This window comes from Aricia agestis, chromosome 3, assembly GCF_905147365.1.
Source record: "Aricia agestis chromosome 3, ilAriAges1.1, whole genome shotgun sequence".
In the NCBI taxonomy this organism is placed as follows: Eukaryota; Metazoa; Arthropoda; class Insecta; order Lepidoptera; family Lycaenidae; genus Aricia; species Aricia agestis.
In genome coordinates this window covers 20,036,439-20,042,438 of record NC_056408.1, presented here as the reverse complement: position 1 = coordinate 20,042,438, position 6,000 = coordinate 20,036,439, and positions in this window count along the sequence as shown.

Here is a 6,000-nt window from a genome sequence, read left to right as displayed (position 1 = left end):
TTAGGCATTTTTAAAATTCTGATTGACGTCCGATTCCGAAAGCAGACTAAAGAACAGACTTTCGAAAGAAGAGTATTACTCGTCGTTTGGGAACGCGATATAGCACGCGAATTACATACACATGCGCTATCTAGTGGGTGTAGACTATTTTTAGGAAATATATTTGTTTGTTTAGTACATTTGTTACACCCAAAACATATACATATAAAAACGAGCTTTTGCCCGCGGCTTCGCTCGCGTTAAGAAGTATTATTATATACAAACTTTCATCCCCTATTTGAACCCCTTGGGGATGGAATTTATCAAAATCCTTTCTTCGCGGATGCCTACGTCATAACATCTACCTGCATGCCAAATTTCAGCCCGATCCGTCCAGAGGTTTGGGCTGTGCGTTGATAGATCACTATGTCAATCAGTCAGTCACCTTTGAGTTTTATATATATAGATAATAGATAAATACACTCTTATTTAAATTAAAAAACCACTTATTAAATTTCGTTTTACAATTTCCCGCCAAAACGCTCAAGTTCATCATGGCGTCGCTATGACGTCACGGTCCTTCAAACAACAAAAATCCTTGTATGGGTTTGACATCGAAATGTCACTGTCACACACAATATTTTCACACTCTGTGAGGGCTGTTTGCGATCACGTGATTAAATATTCACTTTTTATTAAATAAAATAAAAAATGTTATAAGGTTTTATGCAACCTCAAATGTGTAATTTGACTGGGGTATGGGTTAAATAAAATTAAAACGTGATATTGACAATAAAATTACTCATCTAGGCGGCCGGTAATATAATAATGTAACTCTGTATCTTTATTGAACTCAACATTATTACAGTGAGACAGAATGTGTTTATGTCTTGAGCTCTATTGTTGTTGTTGTATGTTGAGGTTAAATAAATGATTATTTGAAGAATATTGACTATTTTATTACTTAATGCTCTTAATATTTTTAAATACACATATCATCTAATATAAATCATCAATCATGTTACGCATTCCTTTTTGGACATCTTTTGGAATGCTGTCTCAAATTCCCTTTAGTCACAAAACTTTTATAACAAGTAGGACACTTAACATTTCTCTCTTTACTGTGGTGATGGGCACAATGGACCTTAAGCTCGGATTGTTCGAAACACCTCCAAGCGCAGATTTCACAAACACAATTCCTTTCTTTCTCATGCCGTCGTCTTATATGTCTTCTAAGGTGACAGGGAGCGTTAAAGGAAAGAGTACAATGAGGACACTTAGCTTTTGAATTACCCTTGTGAGCTTCAACGTCATGCACCCACTTTTTGTATATCGTTTCAAAAGTTATAGAGCATTTTTTACAATACCTTCCGCTCATCCATCTATCCTTCTTATGTTCTTTTTTATGTGGTTTTTCAGCTTATCGGAGATAAAAGATTTATCGCAATATTTACATTTACTTCTTTCTTGTGTTTACAGTCAATTCGGTCTTCCATTATACAGCTGTGGCATTTCGGATCGTGTCGAGTACTGTGAATGATTAAAGTTCCGAAAGATTTAAGTTTTACATCGCATATCAAGCAGGTGAACGTGTCGTCCAATTTGAAAACTTTTATGTTGTCTTTCTCACATCTCACCCTGTGTTTCTCGCTCAAATGATTGGATAAACTCTTGACATCATTAAACACAGCAGAATAAGTTTTACAGGATGCATTTCGGACGTCCACATACACTTCGGTTTCGGAGAAGGAGTCCAAAGCGTCCTCGAAGTCGTCCTCCGAGTGTGCCTTTTGGTGCGACGTCAAGTCGTCGGGGCGATCGAACATCTCGGGACAGAAGAAGCACACGTAGCGACCGTAAAACCACTTGAAGGGCATGATCGTAGAATATTTCAGCATCTTCGCCAAATTCCTCCTTAGTCTCTCTGTTACCAATTTATCATGATTCTGCTTAGTGATACTCCGCCTCGCCGATTTCTTTTCTGAAATGAAATATTTATAGCCTCAGCTTCATTTGAATCTAACAGAGCCTTAGACCCGCCCACACAAGGACATACATAATTCACCTAGGTATTTATCTGATTAGATGAAGAAATAAAATTTCATTCGTTTTATCTTCATCGCATTCTCTATCGGAGAGAGGGCGCACCGCAGAGTTTTAGTGGGAAGGGCTTCGAGCGAGTTCCACATATCCGCGGCAGGATCTCCCTCATCCTCCGCGGAATACGTAAATGCATCTCTTGGCGTAAAAAAAGTATTTATCTGACTAGATGAATTTCAGTCGTTTCATCTTCATCGATCACCTGATTGTCAGTCAAGTAAGATGATTCTTGCGTTGGACCATGGATGGGCATCTAAAGTTTATTCAGCGCTGCGCCTGACCTCTCGCCAGTCATGTCGGTCGTTCGTCCCACTGGGTTATGAGAGTAAAGGAATAGAGAGTGCTCCTGTGTACTGCGCACACACTTAGGTTCCTAAAATTATTGTACCTAATCTGAGTGAAATTAATTAAATTAATTGATAAATGCCAACGCTGGTTATTACGATCACTGTTTGTTATACAGTGTGTAACAAAAACAAGTGATAATACTTTAGGGTGTGTACGTGTTCCTTGTAGAGAGTTCACTGTGAAAGTAGTAGCGCTGAAAGACGAATTTTTTTTTCACTTTTGCATGGGCAAGGGCCCGAGCGTCACGAGTTTCCCCATACAAAAGTGAAAAAAATTTTGGTCTCTCGGCGCTGCTACTTTCACAGTGAACTCTTTACAAGGAACATGTACACACCCTAAAGTATTATCACTTATTTTTGTTACACCCTGTATAACTCTGTTACACTCTGTGAGGCTATTGCAACCACTTATCTAGATGAATTGTTATAAATTGAACATAATGTAATTTAACTCTCGATTTCGTTGAACCTCCATCAATTTTCATAAAAATTGGTGAGTAGGTGGGGGATACCCTAAGAAACAAAAGTGACATAGTGCCAACTTGCGCTTTTGCCCTGGGGGTGGATGACAACCCTTCTCGGGGGTGAATTTTTTTTAAATAAAAATAACCCCAGGGATCAATATACAAATTTTAAGCAAAATTTGTTATATGAAGTTCTTGGAAGAAATCAATACTTTTTGAGTTATTAAAGATCAAAGATTACTTTTTTACGTGAGAAAAATACATGTCATAAAGCGGTTTTTCATAATTAAGTATTAACTAAGAAACTATAGGTTTTTAGGAAAAGTGTGTAAGTGATTTTCAAAATTTTTGTTTTGTTGTATTAGGTTTCACTCCAATTTGGTACCATGTTCACAAAAATGGTGACCTGATGATGGGATCCAGGAGTAATCAGGGGAACTCCTCAAAATTTAACTTCAAGGAAACATAATATGGTGATTTTGGTTTTATGAGAAGTATCCTAAGCATATGCTACCAAAACGCAAGACTTGGCACCAAGGTTGGTATGGTTACGAAAATACTAACGGCCGTTCCCAATATTTGATCTATCTCTGGTTTTGCCCTACTAGAGATAGGAATAGCTCACATTAGACATTAGAGACATATATTTTATGTCAATTCAATGTTAGCTGCGATCGGTTGTATGTCAAACCAGAGATAGATTGAATATTGGGAACGGCCGTAAGAGAACTCCAGATTCCTAATAGATACAAGTTTGGTGGTTTCAGCGTTGTTTTAAGAACTGAAAGCATATGCTACTATGCAAATTACATTCATCATCATCATCATTACCACGTCAGGGTCACCATCACCAATGTCACCAAAATTGAACATAACAAATTCAACCTTAACTCAAGAGCGTAAGGCACACATTTGACATTTCTTCTGAGAAGTAAGTTGCTTCGGTAATACACTAATTGCACTAATATATATTGAAAGGAAACTGAAAAAAACAATCTACATCGTAATAGGAAAAAGAAACACAATCGCATTTATGAGTAAAAAAATACTTCGTAATTGTATTTTTATTTATATTTACACGATTTTGCACCTTATTGCCATACATATACAGATCGAATTCCTATGTAAGTTTAATGTTTATACAATTTTAGTCTGTTAGTGTCTAAGCACACTAGGCTAAATTACGCCGGCGTAAATTCCGCCGCGTTTCAAACGCATACAAAATACGGACGAAACGCGATGGACGACACACTATGCCGAAATTCCGTCGCGAGCCGAACTTCCGTCGAGCCGAGTCGAGCGTAAAGTTCGGCAGCGATTGTTTCTAATGAGAAAAATTTATTTTATCAAATTAAACACAATTTGTTAAGCCAGAATGGTCAAATCTTCAAATCTGCATTTTTTTCTATTTTTAACAAAAGGGGTGGATTTCATCCCTAAATTGCAAAAAGCGCAATACAAGCGTATGTCACTTTTGAAGTAGAGGGTTTAACGTACTTTATACTTAATCCCAAATTTTCATCCAAATCGATGAAGGTTCAACGAAATCGGAGGTTGTACCTAATTTTTGTCTTCATTAACTGTACTATATTGAAATCAACATTATTAGAGTGCGACAGAATGTCAATGTGTTGATTGTCTTGAGATCCATTGTTGTAAAGGTGTTAATTCTTCAAGGTCCATAAGAGCACCGGTGATCGCGACAACAATAGAATACAAAAGCATTTCCTGGAATCTGCGATCGAAGTATTAAATGACTATTTGAAGAATATCGACTATTTTATTTATTAATGCTCTCTCTTTTCTAGATTACACGTATATTACAGCCATGTTAAGCATTCCTCTTTGGACATCTTTTGGAATGCTGTCCTAAATTCGTTTTAGTCACAAAACTTTTGTAACAATTAGGACACTTAACATTCCTCTCTTTACTGTGGTGATGGGCACAATGGACCTTTATCTCGAATTGTCCGAAACAGCTCCAAGCGCAGATTTCACAAACACAATTCCTTTCCTTGTCATGCCGTCGTCTTATATGTCTTCTCAACTGACTGGGAGCCACAAAGGAAAGAGGACAATGAGGACACTTCGCTTTAGAAACCTTGTGAACTTCAACGCGATGCACCAATTTTTTGGATTCCGTTGTAAACGTTATGCAGCAATCTTTACAATAATTTTTGCTCCTCCTTTTTTCCTCATTATGTTCCTCTTTTATGTGGGTTTTCAGCTTATCGGGGGTAAAAGGTTTATCGCAATATTTACATTTAACTTCTTTCTCGTGTTTACAGTCAATTCCATTATACAGCTGTGGCATTTCGGATCGTGTCGAGTACTGTGAATGATTAAACTTCCGAAAGATTTAAGTTTTACATCGCATATCAAGCAGGTGAACGTGTCGTCCAATTTGAAAACTTTTATGTTGTCTTCCTCACATCTCACCCCGTGTTTCTCGCTCAAATGAAGGGATAAACTCTTGACATCATTAAACACAGCAGAACAAGTTTTACAGGATGCATTTCGGACGTCCACATACACTTCGGTTTCGGAGAAGGAGTCCAAAGCGTCCTCGAAGTCGTCCTCCGAGTGTGCCTTTTGGTGCGACGTCAAGTCGTCGGGGCGATCGAACATCTCGGGACAGAAGAAGCACACGTAGCGACCGTAAAACCACTTGAAGGGCATGATCATATTCTACGATTTCAGCATCTTCGCCAAATTCTTCCTTAGTCTATCTGTTACCAATTTATCACGATTTTGCTTAATGATACTCCGCCTCGTCGGTTTGTTTTCTGAAATGAAATTGTAAATATAATAGCCTTAGCTTAATTTGGACCTAACAGAGCCTTAGCTCTACTGTCTGCGATGGTTACGACGGGTCAGTTCCGTTCTTTTTTCTGGAAACGAACGTTTCAATTCCGTTTTTTTTCTGGAAAAGTTTTTCGAAACATGGTTAACTATCAGACGTCAGCAACATACACCCGAGCCACGCATAGTCAGTCTATGGAAAATTTTAAACTAGGTAGGTATGTCAGCTTAAATTTTTAAAGAATGATGGTGTTAAATAAAGCAGAAAAAAAACATTTTTTAAGAAACATCATAATATTTATTTGATA